Source organism: Erinaceus europaeus, chromosome 22, assembly GCF_950295315.1.
Source record: "Erinaceus europaeus chromosome 22, mEriEur2.1, whole genome shotgun sequence".
NCBI lineage: Eukaryota > Metazoa > Chordata > Mammalia > Eulipotyphla > Erinaceidae > Erinaceus > Erinaceus europaeus.
In genome coordinates, this window is record NC_080183.1 from 1,719,391 (window position 1) to 1,731,118 (window position 11,728).

The window sequence follows — 11,728 nt, forward strand, 5'->3', positions numbered from 1 at the left end:
CTCATTAAAACAAATCAAATAAAATATTAACAGATCAAACTTATGTGTATTTAAGTTGCTGCTATTTGGGGTTTTCTATAAATTTTTAAAATTTAAAATGTTGCATTTATTTTATTTTAATGAGAAAGATATAATAAGAAAGACACAGAAACACCAGAGTGCTCATTGGTGGCTTCTGGTGGTGCTGGAGATTGAACCTGGGAGCTTGGACACTCAGGCAGGAGAGTCTTTTTTTTTTTTTTTCCTTCTCTTTATTGGGGGATTAACAGTTTACAGTCGACAGTAAAATGCAATAGTTAGCACACGTGTGACATTTCTCAGTTTTCCACATCACACTCTAACCCCCCACCCAGGTCCTCCTCCTCCACCATCATGTCCCAGGACCTAAACATCCCTTCCCCCACTCCAGATTCCTTTGCTCTGGTGCAGCCCCAGTCCAAGTGCAAAAAACCTTTGCAGAACCACCCTTCTGTGTCCCAGAAGGTATTGAGTCTGCACTTCTTCTTCTTCTAGCATTTGCCCTTCTTCTGTAGCCAGTCAACAGCGTCAGGACTCTGCACTAATACCGAGACAGAGGGCTACCAGCCCAAGAACTCTTTCTACTTTAATATACTGCACATATATAGAGAGAAATTGAATGGGGAGGGGAGATGGAGAGGGAAAGACAGCGAGATACCAGCAGCTCTGTCCCACTGCTCGCAGATGGGGACCGGGGCCTTGAACCTGGCTCCTTGTGCACTGTGATGTGAGTGCTCACCCAGGTGTGCCACTGCCTGGTCTTCAGGGCTTTCCCAGTGGCCTGCAGAAGAGGCGCCGGCAGCCAGGCCCTTGCAGTCTGCCCTCACCTTGCTTGGGGTCACCCTGGCCCCCAAGAAACCTCCCAGAGGGGCATTCGTAACTGAGAGAGCCCACTTCTAGCTCTCACAGACTGTCATTGTCAGGAATATTCAGTCGCTGACCCTTGACCCCCTGTCAGCATCGTGGGTCAGAGCGTCCCCACCCCTGTCCGCTGCAGAAGAAGCCAAGGCCTGGGAGGGGCCCGCTGGCCGACCTGGCACAGCTGTGGGCAAAGCTTCGGCCTGTCCTCCTCCTCCTCCTCCTCCTCCTCCTCCTCTTCCTCCTCCCCTGCGCTCCTTCGTGTAGACTGAGAGAGGAGGGTGCCTGCCAGTCCCCGGCCTTCCATGAGCTTCCCTGTGATGTGTGCAAGGAGGGGCCGGAGGAGAGGGCAAGGAGTGGCTGAGTCCATGGTGTGCACATGAGGCAAAATTCTCTTCTGCAGGGGACCTGCCCCGTGACCCTGCAATGCCTCTCCTGGGGGCAGATCCCGAGGAAGCCAACACACCCATCAAAGAGATCTGTGCACACCTGTGTTCACAGCAGCACAATGTGTAAAACCAAAACCTGGAAGCAACCCAGGTGTCCAACAACAGATGAGTGGCTGAGCAAGTTGTGGTCTAGCTACACCATGGAATACGGCTCAGCTGTTAAAAATGGTGACGTCACCTTTTCCACCCATCTTGGTTGGAGCTTGAAGAAATCGTGTTGAGTGACATCAGTCAGAAAGAGAAGAATGAATATGGGATGATTTAATTTATGGACAGAAGTTGAAAAAACAAGATCAGAGGAGAAAACACAAAGCAGACATGGACTGGAGTTGGTGCACTGCACCAAAGTGAAGGACTCTGGGGTGGGGGGAGTGGGGAGGCTTCAGGTCCTGGAACAGGATGGCAGAAGACCTGGTGGGGGCTGAATCGTTATGTGGGAAACTGAGGAATGTCACGCCTGTCTAAGCTATTGTATGTACTGTTAACTATAAGCCATTAATCCCCCAATAAAGACATAAAAAAGAATTCTCTTCTGCGTGGAAAGCCCAGCACTGGCTGCCCACGTTCAACACTGGTGGCCTCCCCCCCCGGTGATCTGCTAGGTACTGCCAAGTGGAAGGCACCCCCCCCCCCAACATCCCAAAAGATCAGATGTGGGCAGCAGAGCCCTGCCTGGAGGAAGTGGTTCAAGACAAGAACCTGGGGTAAGGGGCGGGGAGAAATCCTGCTCTTTGCTGGGGTCTGGGATGCTCCCTGAGTGGGTGCTGGGCTCCCCATAGGTCTGGGGTGCTCCCTGAGTGGGTGCTGGGCTCCCCATAGGTCTGGGATGCTCCCTGAGTGGCTGCTGGGCTCCCCATAGGTCTGGGGATGATCCCTGAGTGGGTGCTGGGCTCCCCATAGGTCTGGGGTGCTCCCTGAGTGGGTGCTGGGGTCCCCATAGGTCTGGGGTGCTCCCTGAGTGGGTGCTGGGGTCCCCATAGGTCTGGGGTGCTCCTTGAGTGGGTGCTGGGGCCCTCATGGGTCTGAGGTGCTCCCTGGGAGGGTACCGGGGTCCTCATTGGTCTGGGGTGCTCCTTGAGTGGCTGCTGGGCTCCCCATAGGTCTGGGATGCTCCCTGAGTGGGTGCTGGGGTTCCCATGGGTCTGAGGTGCTCCCTGGGAGGGTACCGGGGTCCTCACTGGTCTGGGGTGCTACTTGAGTGGCTGCTGGGCTCCCCATAGGTCTAGGATGCTCCCTGAGTGGGTGCTGGGGTTCCCATGGGTCTGGGTCCTCCCTGAGAGGGTGCTGGGGCCCTCTTGGCTGCAGGCTTCCTGCTGTCAGCTGTGGTCTCCTAGGAGGGTCCACCTCACCCCCATCCCCTCAACTGCACTCAGAGAAGCCTGCTGAGCAGAAGGGCGTCTTCCTACCAGTCACCCCTGCCTGTCATCACCCCCTTCCTGAGACACCTCTGGACATGCGTCTGGGAGGAAGCCCCTGCCTGTCAGGGCCCCGTTTCCTCACGCTCACACTAGCATCTGAGGTTAAATCCTGGCTGACGGGATGCTGTTTAGACGACCCCGCGGCCACCCCCGGCTCACAGCCCTGCCTGAGCCCCCAGCCTGTCAGCTCAGCTCTGAACTGTGGGCCAGAGTGGGGGTGGTGGGGAGGATGGGGGCCCCGGTGTGGCCCTCCAAGTGTCTGCCAGCCTGGGCTGACCGAGGGGTGGGGCTGGGGCACCGGGAGGGGCGAGAACCCAGAGCAAGACACACTCACTTGGCTGGTGCACATGCGGCTTTGTTTAAAAACCATTTTCTGAGGGCTGGGAGATAGCTCAGCGGCGAAGCATGCACCGTGCCGGCTATCCGGCCCTGGGCGAGGCCTGGCACCACATGGCGACGCCGGGGTGGCAGTGGCTCTTCATCTGGCTTCCTATCTTCTCTCTCTCCCCTCATAAATCATGAAGAGAGCCCTTCCAGAGAGACCGTCGGACAATGTATCTCACGTGCATAAAACGAAAGCACCAGGGGCCAGGTGGTGGCGCACCTGGCTGAGTACACACGTCACAGCGCACAGGGACCCGGGTTCAAGCCCCTGGTTCCCACCTGCAGGGGGGAGCTTCATGGGCCTCCCTATCTCTCTCCCTCTATCTCCCCTCTTAATTTCTCTCTGTCTCTGTCCAGTGATAAATAAATAAAAATTCCAAGTGAGAGCAGCAGAGCGCCCCTCCAGCACCCCTCCAGCACCCCTCCAACGCCCCTGGCGCCCCTGGCGCCCCTGCTGCCATGCCCGGGCCCGGGTCAGCTCAACTATGTCCCTGCCTGCAGGCAGGCTCTCGATGGCTCATGTCCCGTGAGCACCTACTCAGTAATCCCCACAGCAGATGTCAGTGCTTCACAGGACCTATCCGCAGCTCACCTCTTGGAGCCAACCAACCACAGGAATAAATCCCTGACGGGCCACGCCAAGGAAGCCTGGACAGTAAAGCAGAGACCCCACGACTGGATTACAGCCCAGAGCACAGAGTAAACGGCCCTGAGTTCATGCTGATAAAAGGGCATAAGCGGGGTAAGTGGAGATAAATCTTCCTTCCAGAAGAATTCACTGATGACAGAGTCCTCGCCGTGGGCGGGGAGGAGACAGTCTCCCCTCTCTCCCTGGGCTGTGGCTTCGAGCCACTCTACGTTCAGACCAGCATGTGGGGAAAGGAAGATGACCGGGAAGCCAGCCCTTAGCCCTGACGAGGGGGTGAGGTCTGCCTGTGCAGGGTGGGGTGTGCCGAGGCTTCCACAGTGAGGGGATCTGGGGGTAAGAGAGCCCCCGGGGGTTGGCATGACGATGAACTTGAAATAGTTTGTCTCTGATTCTGTATTTGTGATCTTTTAAAAAATCTTATCGGTGGCTTAGTATTGATTCACAAAGCCATGAAATGACAGGGTGTAGTTCTGCACCGTTCCCAAGTTCTGTGTTATTTTCAGTCTTTAATTAAATCTGTTTATATGTTAGCCACCGGGATTGTTGCTGGAGCTTGGAGCCTGTCCGACTCCATTGTGCCTGGTGGCCATTGCTGTTCCTCCTTCTCTCCCTCCTTCTCCTCATCTCCTTTTTCTTCTAGAGACAGAGAGAATGAGGGAGAGATGGGGAGAGGATATAGGAAAGAAAAAATAGACACATGTACCCCTGCATATAAAGCTTCCTTCTCCCACCCCTGCTGGAGGGAATTGGAGATTTGAACCTGAGCCCTTACTCATGAAAGCATGTGCTACTCGTTTTGTTTTTCATATTTTATTCATTTATGTATTTGGATAGAGACAGAGAAATGGAGACTGAAGGGGAGGAGAGAGAGGGAGACGGGGCAGGTGGCTTGAACCTGGCTTGTGCAGGGTCCAGCCTCCCTTCCCATCTCTAATCCAACCCCCCCCCCACCCCGCCAGCTCTCTGCAGAAGGTGCCCCTTCTCTCTCCACAGAAGCTCTCAGCCAAGCAGGCTGAGGGTCAGAGGCCCTGGTGTGCTGAGTCAGCACCTCAGAGCCTGGACGGGGTCAGTGGGCGAGGCCGCCGCGCGGGAGCCCAAGCCTTATCTCCGCCGGGGGAGCCCAAGCCTTATCTTCACCAGCCGAGGGCAGCCGGAGCCTGTCTCCCGGGACCCGGCACCTCTGTCCTCTTTTCCTACCAGGGCCTGGCCCCGGTGCTTAAGGCTGAATCAACCACGTCCATCCGGAAAGCGGAGTAGATGGGTCCTGGCAGCCTTGGCTGTCACTGAGCCAGCACCCCCAGGACCTATGGGCTTTCCCCTCCACTCGATTCTGGAGCGCAGTGGCCGGGGGCCAGGGACCGAGGCCACCCCTGCTCTGGAGTTTGCCGGAGGCACAGGAAGCCACGGGCAAATGGACAGACGGCCGGGCAGCTGGGGGCCTGAACGCCTGCCACCTGCCTCCCACCCAAGGCTGAGGGCTTCAACTCCTCGAGAGTTGGCACCAGTGTCTCTCTCTCTCTCTCTCCTTCTCTCTTCCTTTCTTTTTTCCTCTTTCTATTTCTCTTTCTTTCCTTCTCTCTTTTATTTTCCCTTCCTTTGTCTCTTTCATTCTTTCTTTCTCTCTCTTGTTCTTTTTTTCTGCCCTTTTCCTTCCCCATATCCCTGGCCCCTCCCCTGCCCCACTCCTGTCCAAGCTGATTGGGGACCCCTGACTCAAGGTCAAGAAGAAATGGTTCCAATCAGAGAAGTTTGCTTGCTTTTGGTTTTCAAAAAAAGATCCCTGCTGAGCCTAGGGCCAGAACAGGGTGGATAGTCAACAGAATACTACTCAGCTGTGAAAAATACGGAGTTTGGTTATTCAGAGCAAACTGGAAGAAGCTCCGGAATTCTGCACAGCTGGACAAGATGGAAGGAACCGAGACAAGTGTCGTGTGATTTCACCCCGTGTGCAGCTGAGGCCTGTGGGGAGGGGCAGAGTGGAGCTGAAACAGAACTGGGGTCAGCAGGGAGAAAGGGGGAGAGGAGAGGGAGGAGAGGTGGGGTGAATAGAATTTTGAAGATGCTTATTCCATGTGGTCCAGGAAGACACTGGCTCCTGCCCTCGGCCGGCCTCACCTTGGTGGCACCAGGCCACCTACAGGCTCCTCTGTCCATCTCTCAGCTTCCAGTTCCACCCACACTCTGCCAAGGAGCGGTGGCTGCAGGCCGGGAGGCCTGGGCTCGCTGGAAGGCCTGGGGTCTGCATCCAGCTCCTCCACACCCCACAGGGCCACACAGACACCCCACAGATACACAGACACCTCACAGGGACACACAGACACCCCACAGATACACAGACACCTCACAGGGACACACAGACACCCCACAGATACACAGACACCTCACAGGGACACACAGACACCCCACAGATACACAGATACCTCACAGGGACATACTTACACACACAGGCTCACTCAGTCATACACACACTCATATTCTTCTATTTTAAAGAACTTTCTTCTTTAAACATTGTTTATTTATTGTGGATAGAGACAGAGAGAAATTGAGAGGGGAAGGGGAAGATAGAGAAGGGGAGGGAGATACCTGCAACCCTGCCTCACCATGTGTGTAGTTTCCTCCTCCTGCAGGTGGGGGCCAGGGACTTGAACCCCGATCCTTGTGCATGGTAACACACACATTCTTATACACAGAAACCTAGCTACACATGCTACAAACACACACAGCAGACATGCACAGTCATGCATTCACACAGGCACAGACACACATTTAGACACACAAGAACACACACACACACACACACACGCATGCACACACACACACACACACACACACACACACACACACACACACACACACACACGAGACATGTATCAACAAAAGCGTCTCTGCTCTTCCACCCGGCACAGCCAGCAGTTGGCTGCTGTTCAGCTTCAGAGCCCTGGGATCTGGGGCACTCACACCCCTTCCAGAACCTTCTTCCCTGTAACAGCAGGTGACCTTTAAACAGGGAAATATTTTCTTCCTAGCAGTTGAAAAGACTCTCTCCAGGGGCTAGACAGGGGCACACCCAGTACAGTGCACAAGGACCCAGGTTCAAGCCCCCGTTCTCCATCCGCAGAGGGGAAGGCTCTCGAGTGGTGGAGCAGGGCTGCAGGTGTCTCTGTCTCTCCATCCCTATCTCCTCCTCCTCTCTCAATTTCTCTCTGTGTCTTTATCCAAAACAACAAAGAAACAGACAACCTGCTCCTGAGTTTCCCAGCACAGAAAGATCTTGTGTACAATTTACAGCCTGGGGGTGGGGTACACAGCATAATGGTCTGCAGAGAGTCTCTCATGCCTGGGGCTTCAAAGTCCCATGTTCAATCCCCTGCACCACCATAAGCCAGAGCTGAGCAGTGCTCTGGTAAAAAAAAATAAAATAAAATAAAAATAAAATAAAAACTATTTGCATCCTGGAAAAAGGTAAGTGTCGGCAGGTTGGGGCAGGGGACAGACTCAGCCTGGAAATTGTTTCCTGCCTCTGATCTGGGGAATGCTGGGGAACCTGCCACATCCCAGAACACCCCCCCCGCCCCCAAGGGACACCTGAATGCATCAGCCCCAGACTGCAGGACCCCACAGCCCTACGTGGGAGCCTCCTTGGGCCAGGGCACTGGGGACTGAGCTCCAGGGCCCCCAAGTGACCAGAGCAGGAGACTCCAGCCTGGCCTGGCCCGGCAGCAGGGTAGCAGCTCGGCGAAAGTTCATAGGTTTTAATAGATTATTTAAAAGGACCCCAATTACACTCACCCCTCCCCAGCCACCTGGCCGGCCGCCCCCAGCACACGGCAGCTCCACGGCCCGGGATTCCCGCCTGCCCCCGGGAGCCGCATTCTCAGCTGTGTTTAATCTGCCCTGAGACAGGCTGGCGAGGGCCGGGCGGCCGGCCGGGCGAGGAGGACAGGGGCCCCGGGTGGCGTGGCCAGTGGGCAGCCTTTGTTCCCGGTGAGCCTGGAGCCCGGCCAGGCTGGGAGGAGCTCCCCTGGCAGCCTGTGTCGGTTCCAATTAATCGTGTTTAACCATTCTAATCACACTTTAGCACATTAATCCTATTTGCGATCCCAAACACATCTGAGCGCCGGGCCTGTGGGCCTTTTTATGGGAACCGCAAGCGGGATGGGCGGCTGCCCTCTCCCTGAACCGCGGCTCAATAACCAGCGGGCTGCTTTGCGGCTGGATTTACGGCAAGGCGCTGGTGCGTTCACAGAGAAACAGATCCCTGAAGTGACTTAAAAAGCTGTCAGAGAGTGCAGTGAAAATTTGATTATAAGGGACCCTGTACCCAGCACTCTTCCTCCTCTGGGCCAGGACAGGCGGGGCTGGGTGGCTGGGTGGTGGGGGGCTGCCTGGTTCCTGAACCCTCCATGGCCCCTGCCAGAGGCGGCAGAGACGCACAGAAAGGCCCCGGCCTGGTAAAGGGGCTTATGGGGGTGTAGTCTCGATGAACCTCAGGCAACTCAGCCCTTGCTCCTGTCTCTCCAGCCCTCCAAGGCCTCATGCCTCTGCCTCTGCCCGGCCCGGCAGGCAGGCTTTGGGGATGCATGGGGAGAGCCTCTTCCTGCAAATGGCCAGGAGAGGGGGAGAGAACCTCTAGGGCCAAGGAATGGTCCGCTGGTAGAATGCAGGGCTTACATGCCTGAGGCTCGAGGCTCCCAGTTCAATCCCTGGCTCTCTGTGTGCTGGGGTAAAACTAGGGCTTTTCTCAGTCTTTCTCTGTCCCATAGGAATCTGGTTTTATTATTATTATTATTATTATTATTATTATTATTATTATTATTATTTTCTTATGAGTCCAAAACCCTGCTCAGCTCTGGCTGATGGTGCTGCAGGGGATTAAGCCTGGGACTTTGGAGCCTCAGGCATGAGAATCTTTTTGCAGAACCACTGTGCTCTCTCTCCCATCTAAAACCGTCTTGCATGAAATAAATAAAATAAATCTTTACCTGGGGAGATAGCACAGTGGTTCTGCAAGACTCTCCTGCCTGAGGCTCTGAGGTCCCAGGTTCAATCCCCAGCCTTCAGTCAGTCAACCAAGCTGCCCCAGCCAGCAGCAGGCAGTCTGGTCCCATGTCTTCACTGCGGAGGAGACCTGGGTCTGTGTTCCGCCCCCCTTCCGCACCCAGTGGTCTCTGTGCCCCACACTGAGGTGGGCTCAGGCGGCTGGCACCCCTGCTCCTCGCTCCTGGCCTGCGGCCACTTCGGTCTGGAGTGACCCTGCCTGGCTTTCCCCAGCCGCCTTGGGAAGTCCGGGAGCAGCTGGATGGGTGTGTCATGTGTGGTGGGGTTGGGCGTCCTGAGCCCCGCACGGGTCCTGACTCCACAGGTGAAGGGAACCGCACCTGTGAGTCAGGTTGGGTCCTGGGTTCAGATCCTCCCATCTCCTGCCCTGCGGTGACTCCCTCCACCTCCCCAGCTGAGCATCCCCCACTCACAGAGCGGGGTGGCCCATTCGCCTTTGTCACAGAAGAGCACGGGCTTGCTGTCCAGGGTAGCAGGTCCCATCCCCAGCACTGCAGAGTGATGTTTGAACTCTCTCTCTCTCTCTCTCCCTCACTCTCTTTCCCTTTCTCACTCACTCTCTCTCTTCCTCTCTCTCTTTCCCTTTCTCACTCACTCTCTCTCTTCCTCTCTCTCTTTCCCTTTCTCCTTCTCTCCCTCTCCCTCCCTTTCCCTCCCTCCCCCGCCCTCAGATGTGTATTTATTTATTTTGGATAGAGACTAAGAGAAATTGAGAGGAAAGGGGAAGATAAAGATAGATAGATAGACAGACAGACAGACAGATGATAGATAGATAGATTATAGATAGATAAGCCCACAGCACTGCTTCACCACTTGTGAAGCTTCCCCCTGCAGGCTGTGATGGGGGCTTGAACCTGGGTCCTTGAGCACTATAATGTGTGCACTCAACTAGATACCCACCACTTGGCTTTCTCTTGCTAAAATAATAAACAAACAAACAAACAAACAAGCTTTTATTGCTGGGGAGACAACATAATGGTTCTTCAAAGACTTTTTTTTTTTGCCTGAAATTCCAAGGTTCCAGGTTCAATATCTAGCAACACCTTAAAGGAGAGATGAGCAATGCTCAGGTAAAAAAAAGGAAAATCATAAAATAAATAATAAAACAGAGATACCAAGAATATCTGTCTGAAGGGGCCAGTGGTGGTGCCCCTGGTTGAACACACATATTACCATGCACAAGGTCCCAGGTTCAAGCCCCCAGTCCCCACTTTCAGGGGCAAAGCTTCATGAGTGGTAAAGCAGGGCTGCAGGTGTCCCTCTGTCTTTCCCTCTCAATCTCCCCCTCCTTTTCAATATTCTCTCTGTTCTATAAGATTTTAGAAAAAGAATATCTGAGGGGCTGGGTGGTGGCGCACCTGGTTAAGCACACACATTACACTGTGCAAGGACCTACGCTCAAGTCCCCAGTCCCCACCTGCAGGGGGAAAGGTTTGCAAGGGGTGAAGCAGGGCTGCAGGTGTCTGTCTGTCCCTCTCTTTCTCTATAGCCCATGTCTCTCTTGATTTCTGGCTTTCTCTATCCAATAAATAAAGATAATAAAAATTAACAACAAAAGAAAAAGAAAAGAAAGCATATCTGTCTGGTGCATCGCTGTGTGAGAATTAAGCCAGATAACTGTCATGTCGATTTTTAAAAAGTGAGCCGCCATACTGTTCCATCTCCCAAAGCCGAGGACAAAAGCACTCAGCTTCCGTTCCACTTTCCGTCTTAGCCAAGCAGGGCTCAGCTCTGGGTTAAGATGGAGCTGGAGATGGAGCATGGGACTTCAGAACCTCAGGCATGCAGGTGTTTTTGTATGCTATTGTGCTGTGTCCCCAGCCCTATTTTATTTTATAATCAAAGAGAGATACAGAGATAGAGAGACACCAGAGCCCCGCTCAGCTCTGGCTGATGGTGGTGCTGGGGATTGAACCTGGCACCTCAGAGCCTCAGGCTGGAGAGTCTTTTTGCAGAGCCCCTGTGGTGTCTCCCTAGCCCCTGCTTCCTTCAACGTGTAAGCGGAACTCTGGTTCTGGGAACCTGGAGGCAGTGGCCCAGTGACTGCGGACTCGGCAGGAAAGATGTCATCTTCTGTGCTTGATGAAAGACAAAGGCAGAGTTGGAAAAGCAAGAGGGTGAGTGACTCATTCACAGGGTACAAGGCTCATGTGTCAGAGCCCGGTAACGGGCCACATTTTTTCTGGGCATTGGACACGGGGTGTCGGCGCAGCCCCACGTTCACCCATTCATTCATGTTTACCCGCTCGGCTTGGCAAGCTCTTGCTTTAGCCTCCTGGTGATCCCAACTCGGCCTCGGCAAAAACCAGAGGAGAGGTGGTCAGAAGTCGAAGGCCTGTTCTTTCCAGGGGCTGGACTCTGAGCTCAGTCGACCAACTTGACTTTTTTGCAAGATTCTACCTTCCAGACAGCTGTTATGGGCGGTGGCGGTGTGGCCACTAGGTCACCCCGAAGAGCCTTTCCAGCAGACCCAGGCGGGGGCCTGATGCGTTTTTCACACCAACCTCTTTAAACCCGGGTCTTCTCCCTGCTTGAAACACTCGGGAGAGGGTGAGGAAAGATAGCATAATGGTTATGCAGAAGAGACTTGCATGCCTGAGCTCTGAAGTCCCAGGTTCGATCCTCCTGCACCACCATAAGCCAGAGCTGAGCAGTGCTCTGGTTAAAAAAGTAAAAAAAAAAAAAAGAAAGAAAGAAAGGGAAGAAAGAGAAGAAACACATGGGAGAGAGCGAGCACAGAAGGACAAACTTAAGGGCCGAGCCTCCCTGTACACTTGGGTGGGAGTGACCGGGTCCTGCTACAGACACACAGCGTGAAGGGGGAGGGAGAAAGAAAAAGAAAAAAAACTTACCCAAGAACTTGGAGGGGAACCAGGATTAGGGTCTGATGTTTG